Source organism: Vanessa cardui, chromosome 24 (genome assembly GCF_905220365.1).
Source record: "Vanessa cardui chromosome 24, ilVanCard2.1, whole genome shotgun sequence".
Lineage (NCBI taxonomy): Eukaryota > Metazoa > Arthropoda > Insecta > Lepidoptera > Nymphalidae > Vanessa > Vanessa cardui.
The window spans coordinates 7,813,693-7,835,270 of NC_061146.1; the positions used below are offsets into that span (position 1 = coordinate 7,813,693).

The 21,578-nt window shown below is 33.6% G+C and overlaps 1 protein-coding gene across 3 annotated transcripts in view; it reads right to left on the reverse strand.

Annotated features, from left to right (window-relative positions):
• LOC124540050 overlaps window positions 1-21,578 on the reverse strand; it is a 103,355-nt gene that overhangs the window by 55,893 nt on the left and 25,884 nt on the right. Inside the window, exon 1 of one of the 3 annotated variants that reach the window (XM_047117453.1) lies at window positions 20,643-21,102. The exons of 1 other annotated variant lie outside the window; for it this stretch is intronic. The gene's annotated coding sequence lies outside the window, so the exon portion shown is untranslated. Of the gene's footprint in view, window positions 1-20,642; window positions 21,103-21,578 lie in introns of those variants that run through there. One more of the 3 variants, XM_047117455.1, reaches the window with a different exon arrangement.

The following is a 21,578-nucleotide window of genomic DNA, read 5'->3' on the forward strand; positions in this document are numbered from 1 at the left end:
AGAAATCAGCTATACTATTGTCATCAACATTCAAACCGATAAAGAACAAAACAAATAAACCAAATTTTTAAATCCATCAACAACAAACCTGCAAATAATAAAAGTCATCACGAAAGCAACCTCAGAATCAAATCAACAAAATCTCTCATCAAATTAAGAGAACAATAACAACACTCAACAATGATATCGTTTCAGAATGTTACAATTATATACCTATATCATATATGTACACAATGATACCGCAATATCATAGCGTGTATGTTATGATAGGGGAAAGTGGAACAAAGGATACATTCATTGATACAAACTATTTTCAGACAGGATACTAACATACAACAACTTCACAGTTACATATATACTCTTTAAATGTGTCAATGAGTTCATGCAAACATAATTTCACAATCCTTAAACATATAAACGATATAATATCTCTTAGAAAGGTGTATATTAATCCTATATACAGTGCAACCTCGATATTACAAATCGCAAGGGCACAAGTAAATATTCGTTATATCAAGTAATTCGTTGAACTGAAGTTTGTTATGTTGAGGTCAGATTGGTCTGAAATTCGTTATAAAGAGATAAAAGCATTCATCTCAACATTACGTACTCATCTTGTTTTTTTTATTTCTTTTTATGGTATAGTTTGGCGGACGAGCATATGGGCTACCTGATGGTAAGAGCGGTCACCATCACCCATAGACAATGAAGCTGTAAGAAATATTAACTGTTCCTTACATCGTCAATGTGTATGTGTAATGGGAGTGGGTAGTATCTACCCAGACAGGCTTGCACAAAGCCCTACCACCAAGTAAATATGTTATAGCGAACAACTTCTACTAATAAATGATAACACATTTTCATCAAATTACTATATGTATTTTCTATTTAAAAACAATTAGGTAGGTAACAAAAGCTTTTTCTTGCATTAATAATCAAAATAAAATGCAGTAAAATACGTAAAAGTGGGTACATATGTTGGTGTGAACTTTGAAACTTGAAAATTCGTTATAAAGAGGTTGTATGCAATGTAAAGGTATATTTTACATTGACTCTTACGGACAATTCAAGGGGATTACGAAGAATTTGTTAAATCGAGAAAATCGTTATATTGAGGTTCGTTATATTAAGGTTCCACTGTATTAATAGAGTAAGCCGATTTTTGTCCTAGTGATTATGGGATGACGGCATCAGACAAGTGGCAGGAATCATGTGGAACAGAGTGGCTGGAGAAAGGAATGAGGAAAAAGTTGGAGGAGGCCTTTGCCGACTGGCAAACAGATCTACGAATGATAACCGAGAAACAGATATTAGTCTGAATACTTTATTTAGTTAAGCGTTAGTATTAGTTTTTAAGTTCAAATTTATTATAACTTAATTCTTATTATATTAATAGATCTGAATAAGAAGGCTATTATTATTATTCTTTTTGGACTATTTATCTCCCAAATAATGGGGCAAATATTCCAGTCACACGGGTCAATGACCAAGTGTATCTGGGGAGTGAAAAAGTCAGTCAGTACAGTCAGTCAGCTCATTATCAGATTCTAAAAACTTACGTACTATTCGACAAGTATTTAAAATAGCAGCTTTTTGCATGGTGATGTATGTGAGAGGTGGTAAATCAAGAATTTTTAAACTTTGGTGTAAGTGTTTAGGTATGACTTCGGTAGTGGAAAGCACGATAGGGACAATAAAAACATTATTTCAATAAAATTTAAATAATAATAATTATTATTATTATAATTATGGGACGATAGCTGCGCATAAAAGATCAGCTATGGTCTAATATAATATTAACTATTCCTTACATCGTCAATGCTGCTGAGCTGAGATGGCCCAGTGGTTAGAACGCGTGCATCTTAACCGATGATTGCGGGTTCAAACCCAGGCAAGCACCACTATATATATGTGCTTAATTGTGTTTATAATTCATCTCCTGCTCGGCGGTGAAGGAAAACATCGTGAGGAAACCTGCATGTGTCTAATTTCATCGAAATTCTGTCACATGTGCATTCCACCAACCCGCATTGGAACAGCTTGGTGGAATATGTTCCAATCTCTCTCCTTAATGGAAGAGGAGGCCTTATCTCAGCAGTGGGAAATTTACAGGCTGTTACTTTACTTTACTTTTTACATCGTCAATATGCCACCAACCTTGAGAACTAAGATGTTATGTCCCTTGTGCCTGTAGTTACTGTAGTTACACTAGATTAGCAAGATAGTGCAAACAGCAATAGATCAAGTCGTGATCATTTTTTATATGGAAAATTCCAAGCAATGTGAGTCGAACTTGTAAATAATTTAAAAAAATACAAACAAGGCGATGTGGAAATTCTAAGTAAATACGGAAACATCTTCCGCGTTTTTCGAATATAATTCTTAGAAAACAGTAGTATGAAACAGAGTACTTTACATTTATTATGTTATTTATTGCCGTTATAAAATCTGAGAAACAGATCTAACTGATGGTAACAGGTCACCACCGTCGATAAACACAAACGCAACAACAGCACAAGGAACAAAACATCGTATATCCCTAATATAAACACGCATTGATAATTTACCACCACACTATCATCTTACAGTCCACCTACACATCATAAACATATCGAAGAAAGCGAATGGTACCGTCATAATATAACACTGAATCTAGTTCAAACAAACTGACAGTTATATTTTTTCCGAAACGATTTTAAAATCATTGCTTGCCCCAATACCATTTATTTGGGGTCAGCGCTGTGTTTACTATTTATGTTCCAAAAAGCATTGATGTCTAGAACAATATATAATTTATCATTGATATATTACCAGACTAGTTGCAAGTAAAGCGTTAAACTTTTGTATATCCGTATTTTTAGCAAGAAATTAGTGGTTTACAAAAAAAAAGTGGAGGAATATGAAAATATGAGAATATGAGAGGAATATGGAACTGCTGATTTTATCTATAGTGTCAGCCTATCCCACTGCTGGGCTAAGGCCTCCAATCTGATTTTATCTATAGTAACAGGCTGTCCCACTCCTGGGCTAAGGCCTCCGATCTCTTTGAGAAGTTTAGGAGCATAATCCACCACGATGCTCCAATGCGGTTCATATGTGTCAGAATTTCGTTGAAATAAGACACATGCATTTTTCATTCACCACCGTGCTCATGATGAATTATAAACACAAATTAAACATATAAAAATTCAGCGGTACTTGCCAGGATTTGAACACACTGTCATCGGTTAGATTTTATCAATACTAATATTAAAAATGCGGAAGTAACTCTGTCTATTTGTTACGCTCTCAACGTCAAACGAATTTGATAAAATTTCTCATGAAGCAAGCTTAAGAACCCCTAGAATGAACAATTGCTTCAGTTTTCCCATCTCTTCTAAAACTATACCTAGTTAGTATACAAATTAAATTACCTTCCCGTCTACCCGTGACCACGAACGCTGTAAAGTGCTCGAAAAGTCGGGATGATAAAAATAATTAATATACGCGATTAAAATCCATTAAAACTAGTTTTATTTCAATGTGTAATAATCGCGAAAATCTAAGACAACATCAAATTAAATTAGTTAAAATTTCAAGACATAACACTACGCGTCACATATGTATCTTAATATACTATCAATTTATTTCTATTATCATAAATATACAATTGAAATATAAAATCTACCTAAAGCATTGCAATCAAAATTTCAAGATATCTTCAATATTATATCCTTCAGAATACATTGTAATCAAGCCGCCATGTTTATTTACATAGTTGCCTATCTAATCAGACCACAAATCTTGTGTAACGTTACAATAACTAATAAAGATAACATTATAAAGCCATACATCTATAGATACTTCTGTATTAATATGCGAAAGTAACACAAATTTTAAGACATTTTCTGCCTTGCACAACCAACTTTTGACGGGGATTTTACGACTTGGGAACCTTCTAGACTATTCGATTTAGATGAAATTTCGTACGGAGACAGTTTGAGTCTCAAGAGAAGTACATAGTCTCCTTAAATCACCCCTTAAGGGGGTATAATTGATGTGAAGCTTTATATACTTTTGATATTGTTTAATAAATTCGTTCGAGTAACGCCGCAGTTTCAGCTAGTTTCAATAAATTAAACTTCAAGAATAACGTAGCAACGCTTCCGAGACACTCGAGCTGATACCGAAACTCCTTAATTTTATGTCGATAAGCGGGCAATCATAAAGCCCACACACTGCACACAAATTAATTTTCCTACAATTTTAGAGTCACTATTAATAATAATAATAGCCTTTAGTGCTTACATAGAAATATGGTCGACCATTGACTTTAAATGATTATTTTTAAGATACACAAATATAGCTCTACCTATACAAATATAGGTAGAGCTATATTTGTTAATTCAACGCGACTACATCGCTTGATCGATCGTACAAAAATTTCCAAAGAACCGAAATCTAGATCTAGGTCCCCATTTTTCTAGACTTAGAGATTAATAACGAAGTCTCGGAAACACTAACAAACTTGAAATTTGGTAGGTAGGTAGGTCCTTACAGGAAACTTGGTGGTAGGGCTTTGTGCAAGCCCGTCTGGGTAGGTACCACCCACTCATCAGTTATTCTACCGCCAAATAACAGTACTCAATATTGTTGTGTTCCGGTTTGAAGGGTGAGTGAGCCAGTGTAACTACAGGCACAAGGGACATAACATCTTACTTCCCAAGGTTGGTGGCCCATTGACGATGTAAGGTAATATATCTTACAGTGTCATTGTCTATGGGTGATGGTGACCACTTCCCATCAGGTGGCCCATATGCTCGTCCGCCAACCTATAACTTAAAAAAAAAAAACTCCACTCTTAAGGGTATAAAACGGGACTTGGATGTTTGTTTTAGGAATTTCGTGAGGGTAAAGCGGCAGGTTCAGCTAGAATACATATATTTGTCACATGATATGACGATTGTAAATGATGCCTAAATACCATCCAGGACGGTAGGTATCCCAAATCTCACAAAGACAAATATAAACTCTTCAACGATGACAACTGTTAACTGGCAATCCTGAGTTAATGAAAATGTTATCCTCGTAGTCGGAGTCCAATAAAATCTTGTATTTATATATTAACAATGTATAGTCACAATATAATAAAACTTGGAAATAGCCCAGTGGTTAGAACGCGTGGATATTAACCAATATTGCGGGTTCAGACAGACAAACAGAAATGAATATCTATGTGCCGAATTTATCTTTATAATTGATCTCATGTTCGGCGTCGGCGGAAAATACGATGAGGAAATCAGCATGTGTCAATGTCAAATTTCAATAAAATCCTGTCATAGGTGTATCTATTAAACCATATTGGATTCGCTCCAAAAATTCTCTTAAAGTGAGAAGAGGTCTTAGACCAGGAGTACTTATTGATTAATAAGGCACGAATATAGGGCGAACCATGAAATTACAGTTGATTATACATAGCAAAAGAAACTACTTCAACAGGGCTGATTTTATCTACTTTTCTTATATATCTTTAGTATATTAATATGTATCTACATGGAGATTGTGATAAATGAAACTCAAGTATATTAAATAAAAAAAAAAGAAATCAAATCTATATTAATAATTTAAACGTTAAAGTAACTCTGTCTGTATATCGCTCTTTCACGACGAAACCGCTAAACCGAATGTGATTTAAATTAGATATGACACAATCTTGAACTCCAAGACAGGACATAGGCTCTTTTATCTAACACATGACAATCTAAAACGCAAACGAAGTCACGGGCGACTACTAGTTTTAAACAAGACAAAACGATACCAACACCGCGTCTATAGAGTAACTAAAACAATATTTAAAAACAAAAACATACAACACTTTTTATTAAAGTCATGTCCCACGAGGCCCTGGCCTCTGACAATTGTTAAATTATTCCGTGTGCATGCACAGCTCAAAACGTAACGTTAATTCTGTTTATTGAATTCAAATATATCCACATTCATAAATGTTAACATTCGATTTGTATGGTCTAACTGAATAATAATCGCAAGTACTATAGTGGTAAGATCGGCAATGGGGTGAGATCGTACTGGTCCGGATTCTGATAACAAATTGACAGTTTTTCGCTATCAAATCTATCGCTAAACGAGTATCTATTTGTAAAAATAATTCTAGTTTTTGATTCCTACTTCCTAATCTGCTATAAATTAAGTATTGTATTAAATACAATTTTTATTCAGTTACGATTAGTAAGTTGTATTGGTATATAATCGAGAGCATAACACCCCCCCTCTCCCAACCCCCCTTCACTTCATGTGGGGAAACGCGTTATGCGTTGCAGCGAGAAAAAAAAGGCAGTACAAATTTATAATAATGCTTATATGAACTGCAAAACAAAATCAAACTGCTGTCAAATTAGTTAGTTTCATTCAATCGATACACATTAAGCCCATTACCGATCTTGTCTCCAGTAACTATAGTGTACTGTATAAAACTTATAAGAGATCATACCTATTTATAATATTCATGACTAGTACAGTACCACCAGTAAGAAGATTGGGGTTCATTTCACGAACAATCATTTTTCATTAGCCATATCCTAATATGTACATAAAATATATTCAAATTTGATTTATATAGAAATTTCCTTACTGTTAACAATCATAACAATACATATATCGATGTAACGATTCAACACACAGACGATTTACGACGAGTCAACCGGATGCGTCATACGAGCTCGATCCCGCGACCTCTCAATCAGTATCGAGGACGGATATCACAGGGTATTAGGGGATAAGAACCCCCCAAAACCCGGCCCCCCATTTAAGGTCATAACTATTATTTTTCATTATCTGTTTACATTTCACATTATATGTTTGTTTTAAAAAAATTACACCAAATATACATATAAATGATAACTTCATAATAACAAATAAACAATCATGAAATGGTACGCAAAGGTGATGTTATCGCTTATAGTGTTTTCGAGCAGACAACCATTGTTTTTAGACCGGGAGATGATAATGACAAAATATTTGGTCATTTGTACCAGTATGGCGGTACTTCAGGGGTCTAATTACGTAAAGGCAAAAAGGAAAATGAAAAAAATTATCATCTCCCGGTCTATTTGTAAGAGAACAAGCAAATGCATTTAAATACAAATAATCATCTCCCGGTCTATTTGTAAGAGAACAAGCAAATGCATTTAAATACGAGATGGGATAAAGAACATTTATATTAAACTAACGAACCGTGCAATAACTGATACCAGAATGTACTACAGAATTCGCTTATTTACGATGATTTCGTAAATTTAATGTCATTAGAAACTTCGTAAATGATCAGTGTTTCTTTACAATAATATCCAGATTTTATATACAAAAACCTACCTCTCGAATTTATTAAAAAAAAAACCGCATCAAAATCCGTTACGTAATTTAAAAAAAATTAAGCATACACAGGGATAGACTGCAGTAATCGATTTTGTTTTATACTATGTAAAGATAATGAAGTATAACAATAAACTACACACAACTGCATTCCAATAAACACACACATCAAATTATACATGTACATACTATTTCATACATACATACACGCATACATTATTTAGAAATGGATGGCTTTTTAAAGGATACTCAAAAATTCGCAGGGATTTCGACTGCCGAATATTAGTGGGTAGGCATTCCAAAGTTTTTGGAGTAAAAGACTTCCTCTGGTTTGTGATCAGCTGTAGGGGTTACAAGCATTTTTTCTAACCAAAAATCAAGATGAACTTTATTCAAGTGGGCTTTTACAAGCACTTTTAAATCGTCAATTAACAATTAAGAGAAGCTACCACCGGTTCTGAAAGTAGATTCTATCGAGAAGAACCGGCAAAAAACTCAGTAGTTACTCTTTTAATGGTATTCTACATATATATTCTTCTTTTTCTAAGCTGTATCTTTGGTCAAAGTTGCCGTTAAAAGCGCAGACCGGAAATAAGCACAGTATAAACATAAGATACTATAGTATACTCCAATCCTGTTCTACACTAAATTAATTTCGTTACCGGTTCTCATGACTGGTTTCGAGAAATTTTATTTCAAAAACCATTTAAAAGTCTCGAATCTAGATTTAAAATAAAACTAGTTTTTTGTAGAGTCTGTGGAGGGGCGAGGTGAGGGGTTAAGTAGTATGTCCTGAACTCCTGACAATGTGTATGCAAAATTTTTTAAAAAATTCTATACCAATTTAATTGAAATGCCTAAAGTATTAAATGGAATTTGGATGTGAGAGCGTTTTAAGTAAACTTATTTTTGCTATCATAGTATTAGTTAAGATTCAGATAGATGCGCCACGCAGCTTATATACATATGTAAGTCTGTTTGTCTTAAACACACGATGAGCATTTGAAATCTAACATATATCGAATTGGATCCAATATAGTATTTAATATTTATTAATTTTATTGAAAAGAATAGTCCATTTGATGGTAAGTGGTCACCACCACTCAGTGGTATAAGAAATATTAACAATTAAAGGAACACCGTCAATGTTGTTAGATATGAACATTTTATGCTATTTTCAAATAAGCAAACTAATTTAATCTATTCAATTAAGTTTACGATTGTCAGTTTTAACAGAATTAGGTTGTTTTATTAGTGCTATCAACCTTGGAAACTAAGAAATAGTAGTTACACTGGCTCAGCCGTACAAACACTGATATTGACTAAAATGTTTAATAATCAACATAAATATATCCGCACATAACTCGTTATGTATTCACGCGATCACGAACAAATATCAACAAAACAATAACATTGGTCCTTGAATCAAAACATCCAATCAACACTATTATGACGGTCATCCATGCCGCAACTACCGACCAATGACCATAAAGATTAAGATCATTGACACATTTTTAATTTGACATGTGTACAATTACATTGTGTTGCGTATGCGTGCGCCCGTGTGTGTGGGTATGCGTGAGCAATTGTTTGTCGTGTGCCTACAATGTGCGTGTTGCGTATGTGAGCGTGTGAGTATCCGTAATGCGGGCTCGACTACATGTGCGTACCAAATGTGTCGGGTGCGTTTGCGTGTGTGTGTGTGTGTGTGCGTGTGCGTGTGCGTGTGCGTGTGCGTGTGCGTGTGCGTGTGCGTGTGCGTGTGCGTGTGCGTGTGCGTGTGCGTGTGCGTGTGCGTCTCCTTGTGCGTACCGAGTGTGTCGGGTGCGTTTGCGTGTTTGTGTGCGTGGACGTATGTATGTCGTGTGTATGCGCGTAAGTGTATACGTACACGACTGCGTATACATCTGCATGTTCGTGTGTGGGTGAATGGACGTGTGAGTGTGATTTTATTTCACTTGACATACGGAATGGTGGATACTCATATAACATAATTTTACCCAACACATGCACACAATATATACAAACAGTCATTAAGCACAAGTAAACTAAATACTTGTCTCACTTGAACCCGCGATCTTCGATTATTATTCACGTGATCTAGCGACCGGGCCACATCGACTGCTGTGTATAGGTAGGTAATTATTGCGCTTGTAGGGCAGAGAGCTGTTACGTAAAAGCGGTTTGCCTTGATAGTTATTTCGATACACTTGAACATATACATACTTTTATTGTTTACATAAATCAATAGTAATAACATTAGAATAGAAGCGACCACTTGTTTATTATTACAGTAATGTAATACGTGGTGGACTCACCAGCTGTAAAGTGACTACCACAGATCATGAACATCTAAAACCCTGAAGGTCTTCATACACCTGGTTTTGATTTAAAAGTTTTTTTTGTTTATATTTTTTTAAATCCTAAAGTTTAGAATATATCAATCTGGCTGTATCCCATGGTTCTATCCGTGTTAAATACATATATTTTGTGTAAATAATTACAATCAATTATTACAACACGATATTGATAGACATGTAGATTGTAGATAGGCAAACATGTTACTCGTTACAACCTAAGTACAATAGGTAGGGTAGGGTAGAGGTAACAAATCGTGAATATCCACAACAAAGAAAACTTCTCCACTTAAATAAAAGTTCTAAAAACCACGGAACTCTAAGTACTCAGTACAATTAAAAACACATGCAGATTTCCATATAAAGTATTCTCAGACCAACTAGCAAAATAGTGGGGTCCGAAATTGAACCGAGATTCTTAATTCAAAACCCACGTGTTATCCACCGAGCTATCTCGGAGAGCCTGAATGTAATGTTACCAAATTATTAAAACAACTTCCTGGTAACCGTTGAGCATTACGAAAACGAGTTTTCAAACGCAAACGCTTTTCCGGTAACGATATATACATACAGAATATAGATACACGTATCTCGTACGTGTACGACTGTACGTTTTTAGTTGCATGGAATTAGTGACTTATCTATATACTTCTATACTAATATTATAAATGTGAAAGCAACTCTCTCTATCTGTCTGTCTACCATACCATAGGCTACTTTTTTGCCTAACACATGACAACCAACCCCCTAAAAAGAAAGCGAATCCGCGAGGGAATACTAGTACTTATATATTTGAAACCCAACAACATACAGTCCACAAAAGGAATACATTATCATACAAAACAATACAAACACAATGCGAGAGCAGATATCGTACGTAGATAGTATTAGTGTTAATAAAATAAATTAATATTGAATAAAAAATACTATTAAAAATTATTTTTTATTAATAAATTTACATTAATAAAAGTCGCTTAACGCTGTCTGTCCCTATGTATGTTTTGATCTCTAAAATTACGCAACGGATTTTGATGCGTTTTTTTTTGGATCGATTCAAAATTAAGTATATTGTATTGTTTAATAAAAAAAATTTTGTATTGTTTAATAAAAAAAAACTGTAAACATTATAAGACATTCTGCAGTATATATAATTATATATGTAGTATCAGTATTACACTCGTGCGAAGCCGGAGCGGGTCGATCGTATTATATAAATTAATTTCATATTAATGATAAGCAAAGAAAACCTGTTAATATTCACGTATTAATTTTAATATTTACAAAATTTCGTCAAAAAATCAGTTTAAGAGGGACAAGGTAACAGACAAACAGATACTTTCGTATTATCATAATATTATTGACATACTAAGACCTTGGCGGATTGTTTATGAAATAGAGTTTCTTTATAACACTCGTTCGCATATACAGAGTTGTATGAAAATCTATGTAAGTTCTATTAAAGGTACTGTCTGTAATTCAAATCCATACAATTATGTATACAGTACCGACGTTAATTTAATTGCAAAGGTCATCTTTGATATTAAGAGCGTAAACCGATTTTTATCCCATTGATTATATTGAACGATAACTGCAAACAAAAATATCAGTTAATATCTCATTTTTAAGATCAAAAATAAAGAGTTATTTTTCATTGCAATTTACTAAAATATTGTAATTAAAAAAATATTTTATTAAAGAGCGGAAAACGTTACTTGCCGGTTAGAGTTCTAAGGCTGTATAACAAAAAAAAAAACTTACGAAATAATTATAATTTTAAATATATAATGGTGGCAACACTGCGACAGATACCGTACACTCATTAGGTGAAGGCGATATAGTCGATATCAAAATCATTCGCAACGTGTCTGCCATACGCGATTGTTTACAAATATTGAATGTCAAGGTATATGGGTTAATAAGATATATTCGAGAGATTTATTACGATACGGACCTCTTTATATTTACAACGATTACAACATCATGATAACTTTATTTATGAAAACTTTTAGACGTTAAATATTAAATTATTGATACAAAAAAATATTACGAATAAGCTCCGTTAAGCAAACGTAACGTGTCAATGAAGCGTTGGTAAAAAAACTGTTATTTGATAAACAATTGATTTGATGTTAAATTAACATAGTTATTTTTATTATTACAGTTATTTACTACGGCATATTTAGCATGTATTTTATTTTTAGTTGATTGAACTCGAAATATTCATTCAGTCTCGTGATCGAGACATTCGTTCGATAATGTCGAATTATCGATCTCCAAAGTCTGAGGAGGAGAGGAGAAGGTTCGGAAGATATTCCACCACGCCGTTCCCATTGCGTGGAATACACATGTGGCAGAATTTCAATAAAATTAGACACATGCAGGTTTGCTCACGATGTTATCCTTCACCGCCGAACACGAGATTAATTGTAAACACAAATTAAGCACTTGAATATTCAGTGGTGCTTGCTTAGGTTTGAACTCGCCATCATCGGTTAAGATGCACGAGTTCTAACCACTGGGCCATCTCGGCTCTCTCAAGCTCGAGAAAAATAAAAAACATGATAAATATCCCGTATTAAATAACTGTAATAATTGGTTTCATTTGTAATCATTATAATGTTCTGTTGATAAATTAAAAAACTAATGTTTTATATAAAATAATTAGTTTTTGTACAGTCGGGGTATGAAAAGGTTCGTCACCTTAAGGTCTATTTTCGTGTGCTCAGTGTGAGCGATAATCTACTTTACCGATCGAGAGTGACATATTGCGTCGCAATGATTCGATGTTTAGATTCAAAAGGTACTAAGAGCTTAAGACTTGATAAAGGAATTAATTTGAAAACTGGCGAAGGTTTTCTTACTCTGACTGTACAAACGCTCCCCTGTTCGATTGAGATCGCAGGTCACGATTGTAACACGCATTAGGGCCCCGCCACGAGGGACACTTAATGCTTTATTTAATTATATATACTAGTATTCATCATAGAAAACATACGTGTATTTACATGTTTTGAAAATACTTTATACTGTTATCTTATATATATATGTTATTGTTACTTCTAAAGTTCAACAGATATCAAAATATTGACTAAGTGAGGGTAAAATCGTTTTAAACCGTTTTTGACCTTGCTTATTTATATAAACACTAGAGACTTGCCCCAGCTTCTAATATAATGTAACTTTCTACCAAAAAAAAAACATTTTTTCATTAGAATTGGATGTCATGAATATCCACAGGAGAACAAAGGACACCTCTTCACTTAAAACAAATGGTAAGTTTAAGAATTGAATCATTACAAAGATTACGCCCTACATACAGACAACCAAAATTGAATTTCTTTACGATAATAATATTGACTATGATACACGTACCATGGGGACAATTTAAGTGTTCAAACCTTGCAGCGATCTTGAGATACGTGTTAGATAAATATATAATCAATCTTCGCCTTAATATGCCCATACTATACTAAAGTACCTCTTGATAGAGTCACAATAACATCACTGAGGAGAGCAGTTCTTAAGTAAGTAGTACAGTGGTAGGGTCCTTAATAACCACTTACCACCACACAGAGTCTCGTGTTGACATTTATGATTCACTTAATTCACAGTTAAAAGTATTTATTTGATGGTAAGACTTAAGCTGTTCTAGATTTTCACCCAATCATCAAATATTCTAGCGATTACCAGTAATACTTAGAATTGTTATGTTCCAGTTTAAAGAATGAGTTAGCCAGTGTAACGGGCATAAGGAACATAGCATCATAGTTCCAAAGTTTACCAAGCGGCACTGTCTATGAGCGTTGGTGATCACTACGGAGACCGATTTGCCTAACAGCACAATAAATTCAGACAGGAAAATCAACAAAATCAGATCATCACAATTCCTTTTTTTGTTCAGTTAGAAGATAGAACATTGACACTTTAAAACTTTAATTAATTTATATAATTAAAAGACAACTTGAATAAAATACATTTCATTCATAGATATCCTTTTTTGAGCAAAAAGAAATACAACTGAAGCAAGAATATGCCTGAGTTCGTTGAACTTGCCAATACGTTTAAAACTGGTCGCATAACCTCCGGAATTGCTTCTGGCCACTTTTTCTTGCGCGTTATGTTTTTACATGTCTTTCATCTCAGAACGCTAACGCGGAGAGACGACGCATGTATATTGAATACTTATTGCTCATAATATGTTAGTACCGTTAGCAGAAAACAATTTCATAGATGGGTTCTAGCCGCTTTCCGAGTGCCAGACAACACTTCCAAGTTACAGATTCTGAGCTGTTAGTGAGTATATTTCCATAGAAATCTCACCAACTTTTTATCGGCCCAATCTGGACTTTAAACCCAGATAACGCGAGATTCGCAGACATCTACGCTAGAATGTTTTGGAGCGAATTTCAATGCGGCACATCGATCCGGGCAGATAGACATTTGGCAAATTCATCATTAAACGCGATAAATGTCTATCTGTCTAATTAAGTACCTACGTGCGAGCTGAGATGGCCCAGTGGTTAGAACGCGTGCATCTTAGGCGATGATTGCGGGTTCAAACCCAGGCAATGTGCTGAATTTGTGTTTATAATTCATCCTGTGCTCGACGGTGAAGGAAAACATCGTGAGGATACCTGCATGTGTCTAATTTCATCGAAATTCTGCATTGGAACAGCGTGGTCGAATATGTTCCAAACCCTCTCCTTAATGAAAGAGGAGGCCTTATCCCAGCAGTGGAAAATTAACAGGCTGTTACTAAGTACCTACATAAAAAATTAGTAGTGCTTGCCGTGCCCTATATTCGTTCAAGATTCTCGTATTCTAGCTACGTAACCACCTCGACCAGACTTCATAGTTAAAAACAGACCACAATCGGACAGTATCTTTCTCTTATCGACATATTAGGAAGATTTTTGATTCTTCTACTTGATTATCATGAACCAATATCTTCTGACACACTCACTTCTCATCACAGTGTTTTCCTTTATCATTAACGAGATGAATCAACCAATAAAACACGTGTGTATTAATTGGTACTTGTCCGGATTTGAACCTTTCCTCTTCGATTAAAATGGCGCTATAACGAGTAATACTGGTGCCGCCATTCTTATCACCATTCAACGCAGCCATCTTCAAACATATATTTAATTCAGCAACTTATCATATGTAAACATTTTATCTTAAAATTTATCCAGCTGATTATATTTCGCTCTAACAAGAAGTCTCTCCGTTTCGTAAACAACACGTACCAAAAGCAAATATAGGCAGAAATATTTCTGGTAAAACAGCAGATAATTTCGCCGAACGAATTATTTTTAATAACTTCGCTTGCTTTTAAGCGCTTTTAAGCGGTCTTGGTCTAAGTATAAAGAAAAAGTAGCCTATCATTTAGGGTTCAAGATTGTTTCATAACGAATTAAAATCAAAGTGTCGCCTTGTAAGAATAACAGAAAGATAGACACAGCTACTTTCGAATTAATAGTATTAGCACAGAGGGTTTATACCGGACTTCTCATTCTTGACTCTTACAGATTGTTCTTTTTGATTCTTGACATTAATTCATTCATTAAATACAAATAAACGTCACAACATAAATTCTGTAGTTAAGTGAGCACTTTTTTGTATTCATTCAAAAATCAGACGAACAGCAGATGAATTTTAAAATTGTATCACTTTTGATGCCTGGCTGGTTGATAAAATAATTCCAAGGCCGCTTAAACAACAAGTACGCAAATATTGATACATTATTATATTACAATAACACGACCACATTCGATAAAGGCGTTTTTTAACCATTTAGTTTTATTTTTTAAACATACATTCATTAATAATATTCAACCTTTAACTCTTTTATTACGGCTACTCTTTCGATAACAGCTGATAAAGAATGTATAATAACGAGGTTATATATTATGAAGTTGGTAATTAACTCAGTTAATTATATTAATTAGCAAAATATTAAACTACTTGCAAGCTTTCAGACAAATGACCGCTAAACGTGGGCATAATGGACCACGAAAATGAAATAAATATACGAATACTTAAAATGTCTTACACCGTCTAAGCGCTGTCAATCTTGTGAACTAATGCATGGTTTACACGGGGTCAGTAATAGGATCCAATGACTCGGTATTTCAGACCTAGTAACTTGTTACATGTAGTCACAATCGGACAGTAAGTAAGCTACAAAATGGTACATGGATATTCTACAACAAACTGCCAGCGACTGTCCGAACGCGTCTCTACAACGCCAGTCGCACTGAACTGGCGTACTGGGCCTGAATACAGAACGGGTGGCTAATCACTGGACTGACTTGAAACTATGTTTCTTTACGATACCAGTAGCAAGTCAGAAACGGAGTCGCATAAGGCTCTACCACTCGTAAGAATCCAGTAGCTCAGAGTATGTTACTTAATTTAGTTCATTAACTGTAATTTTCACCCGCAACATAGCCATTGGGGCAACATATCATGTTTGATTTCGTAGTTAAGGCGTAACAAATAAACTCACTGTCGCATTTATCAGTGAGGTATTACATCAATGGAAGAAATACACCCTTTTTTCATAGAATATAGATATAATATTATTTAAAATAAATAACAAAACTATATCCACGAAAAAATTTAGTATGTTAATTGATTATTTTCGTTTAGATTAAATTATTTATTTTGATGATTTTATGAAAAATATTAGTTTTATTTTGACTCAAAATTAAAGTTATATAAATCGGAAAAGCAGCCATTCGTTTGCTAGACACAGAGCAAAAAAGATGTGCTGGCGAATAAATTATAATTCAAAATTACTAATTGTTTAACCTAACGACCTCGATGTAAATAGCGAAAAATAAAGTTCTGTACAGTCTGTGATACTACGCTAAAAAGAGTAGGCAGTAATAATTCCTAACAATTGGTATAATGTTTTAGGATTCAATATAAACACACCTAAGAATGAAACGCATATATGGCAATGAAAGCATCGCCCCTCCTGGCAATTTCGCATCATATTCAATTTATGCAAATAGTCATTTAGATAAAAAAAAATCTGAGATTTTTCGCCGGTTCTCAGGTCAGGGTATTTTCCTTTCCGAACCGGTGGAAGATTTGATATCCATATTGAATAACAAATTAGAGTTTGATTTTGAGCTTGGGTTCGAAAAAATCAAAGTAGTTGTCACAAATTTAAGAATATACAAATAATACAAAATACATCGCCTCGCTGACATCCTTTCGCCGTTTCTTCTCAGTCTGAAGAATTACTTTCCGAATCGACACTAGATTTATTATCTTAACAGTCAATGAGTATTTGTTATGTCTCTGTATTGAGTAATGACTTTTAAATTTGACTTTTGACGAGAGGTAACTAACAAATCGAATATGACTACCGCAGCTAATGAATTATTAAAATTAAATATCGACGGCGTTAACAATGACCTCTTCGACATATGGCCGTACATTGCATTGAATATTAAACATACCACAGCGACTAAACATACTATTGACGTTTGGCGTTAGAATACATTATATACGGTACAAGTATCAAGACTTACTTCAAACATTTAAACAGGTAAAGAGGATATCTAAGAAACCAAGGCTTTTTTTGTTTTTTCATTTTTACTTAAAGGAGTTCTCTCTACTAGAAGCATTTTTAATCTAGGAGCAGTATAAGTTTCATTATAATCGATCTAGTAGTTTCAAGGATTTATTTGTTTATTTTTAGTTCGATAACTAAGCCAACGTTTCTAATTTTAAAGTCTGTTTCGTTTTTTACAAAAAAAATTTATAGCTTGGTCGCCGGGCGGTACTACATTTTATGAAATTCAGTTCAGTGGCCGTAAAAGACCAGAAGACACACAGAGTAACTTCGCAGCCTTATTATCAGTATGATAACAGGATCTGCCTGTAAACTTCCCACTAGCTAGACTGAGGCCTCTACGTTTGAGGAAAAGGCTAGGAGCATATACCAATGGAGTATGGATTATAAGTACTTAATGACATTGTAACAATCTATTATGTCTCGTGAAACGTAGACATTACGTAGCGTTTCATTCCATCTCAGTCCATCATTTCTTTATCGGCGTGTTCGATGACGTACATACGACCAATTTTCATTAATAGTCCTCTCCTTATAATGCTTAAAATAGAAAGTTACTTGTATTTTTCCAATTATTTTAGACCGTGGATTCTCTCGAATTTTATTCACCCCTGGATTTTAATTGCGGATTAGTTCAGATTAGATTTAATCAGATAACGATATTCATCCATAAAACAAATGTGAGTAATGTTCTGAATGAATCATTTAATTCGTTAAGAAATTCTATCGAATCTTTATTCAATAATATCGACACTTCGATAATGGTGATTCACTGTAGTTGAATCCAGCACTAGTTTCAGGGTTTTAGGTATAAATAATAATCGATACTTATGTATTCCTAGGCGTTAATGCCTGTTCTTGGGCTTGCTTCGTACCAAATTTCAATGATTTAAACGTAAAATTAGAACAGACAGCCAGAGTTACTTTAGCATTTATAATATTTAATATAGACATATTATATGAGGCGTACTACACGATACCATTGATACACGCATAGTACACAACTTAGATGTAGCATCGGCAAAATTCTTAAAAATCTATCACATCCGAATCAATTACGCTATCCCAAACTATCGACATTTATTTCTTATGTGAATATGATCTTTACACAAACGCAATAACTTATAATATCATATGACCTAATTCGTTAATTTGACACTTTTACATGCACTTGCTTTATCGGGTTGAACTGACGCGATAATCTATAGCGACGAACAGCATCGAATGGTGCGATAGGGAGCTATTAATGGTTGTATTAATCGGTTTTATTGAATTTTCCCATGCTACATCTAAGCTGTTTCGTGCTATAATCTGTGCAATTACTAGATATTACAATTTTAAATGAACATCCCAGTGACAGATAGGCTCAATGATTGAGTTCCATTGTGTTGTAAATCAGGGATGTTATGAATGTACGCTACGGATTTATGAAAAATATTTTATCGGTTTCAGAAACGAATAAATTATTTCGGATTATCCGATTGTTTTGGACAGTTTTGGTTACCGATATGAGGCTATTTTGATTTTGTAAAAGAAAAAAAAACAAGATATTAATTTTATTTTATCTGTAAGATTAAATTTAATATTATGTACAAGTACAGGACTAAACTAATTCGCTTTAAAATATTATTAACATATTCAGTTATGGTTACGGATAGATTTTTATTTCGGATATCCGATTTTAAAAAAAACTCCAAAATAATAAATAAATAGTAAAACAATATGTATTAAAATTAATACTAAGTTAAATAAACTGTTTTATTCGAGACCCGATCACAGCTGTTTACATAACAGTTGTGCCGGCGGCTGCACTTGCTTCAAATTTGGTTTAACTATAAATCATTTACTTCAAGAATAAGTTACCTAATAGCGAGAGCACATCGTTTACAAACAAACAAACCATCTTTATAACATTCGTACAGTTAGTTTGAAGGGCGAGTGAGACAATACAACTACAGGCATGGAACATTACATCTCTTCTCAATGTTGGTGGCGCTTTGACGTCAGGAATGGTTAAAATTTCTTACGACACCTATGTATATGGAGGTGAATTACCATCAGATGACAAATTAGACTGGCCGCTATCAAAATAAAAAAAAAACGTGAGAGAATTGCCATTTTTAAACTCAGAGCACACGAACAACATAGGTCAAATAATATCCAAATTACAACACATACAAAATACATATTTATTATGTAAGTATTCGAAATTTAAAAACACAAGAAATTAGCATACGTTACTAAGAACGATCAGACACACAGACTATTAATATCAAAAAATCAAAATAGTCAAGCTCCTTTCCATCAACAAGATAACATATCAAGCAATGATATTCTAATAAACAGACATGTTATATCCATACTAAACAACAGAAAAAATTGTGCCGCGCTGGGGACCGTTTATTTTAGTTTATTTTTACATTTCGTTACAAGTAAAAAGGATAGCTTGATAAAAACAATAAGTAAAAGGGATAACAAGATGTTTTAATTACGCAAAACGTATTACTACATAATTATGAAGTATTAGAACGTGTTACTACGTAAAACGACTAAAGGCAAATGTCCCAATTAGGACGTTTTCTAGTCTTCACTTTTTGCGCGTTAATAACATATCTGTTTACTAGAACATTATTGATATCAAGCTAACACCGATTCTGTGTCTGTACTCCTGTTTTAACCAAGAAGAAACGAACAAAATCAGCATATAAACAAATACATATGTGTGTGCATGTGTGTGTATGTGTGTGTGTGTGTTTGTTTATAATAAAATTCATGACCAATGTGTGTAACAACGCAATAATAAATGCACGTTCTCTTATCAACCACATCTTTACTAATACTGAATATATCTATATTTTGTTTGTTGGTATGTATCGGGTAGTCTCCGGAACTAAGACGATTCTAAAATTTGTTACACATTTGTTTGTGTTATAGGTTATTAATATATATCATATAAATTTCTCCATTAATAAAGTGCACCCGTGCGAAGGGCTAAGCGCTAGTAAGTACTTTATAATCAAACAATACCGTACTATTTGTAGCCCGCGGCCTCGTTCGCGTTTTAGGCTCTAATCATCAAGTGTTTATTATAAAATCGACTATATTTTTCCTTGTCTGAGCGACATCTTGCTTCATAACAAATTTAATCAAATTCGGTCAACTGGTTTAGCTAAAGCGCAACAAACAAACAGAATCACTTTCTCATTAAAAAGCTTAGGACTGATTTATAGTAAAGGATTTAAAAAAAAAAAAGACAATTAAAAATCGAACGATTTAAATATTTTTCTAGAAAATTCTCTAAAACAATGTAACATATTAATACTCACTTGAACACATTCTTAAACAATCCAAATCCAATTGTAGACTGAAATGCGTAAATGTTGCCAAGAAAAAAAAAGGCCGCCAAAATAACTAATCGCTATTTCACTCCGACTTTAAAAGTCACTCACAATAATTATAAAACGAATTAAATCTTTAACACATAATATATACACTGGCACGACATTATAAAGAACCCGTTTCTATAACATTTATTTGATACAACACAGACTTAAAAACAAAACACTGCTTTCGTAAAAAAAAAAAAAAAGTATCCACAATAATAATAAATGCGACACTATAAAAAACTTTTTTATTTAATTTTAAAAATATAATTTCAAATTTCAAACATTCATATTTCGAACACGAATGACAATAGTGATGCGTATAACATATATAATCACGTTACGAACGTATGATAGACCGGTCCGAGTATCGCAACTCGACTGCGCGCCAAACACGACAGAACGCTAATAGTGTTATCAAAACGAGTAAATCATATGTATTTATTCGATACGTGTGACACCGTCTTTGTTCTTTTTATTTTTAGGTGCGTTGACTTTTGACACTGGTTAAGCCATTACGTACAGACTATACAATAAAAATCTTGACACTTTAAATTAAAAAAAAAAATATTTTAAAAAAAGAACGATTCAAATCAAATGACACGTGGTAAAAACGTATATATATAGTTCACTATATATACTGTACTGTAATTAGCATACACATTAAACAGAAATAAAACATACATAGACATAATATACATTGTGACTAATAAATAATATAATAAAATTATTATATAAACTGAATACATTAAATCTTAGTAATGATTGATTTGTGGTAACTAAATGTAGGGCACACGTTTTCGAATCACACAAACACACATACAACTTAAGTACAGACCTACACTTGGTATTAGGGCTTTGTGCAAACTTGTCTGTGTA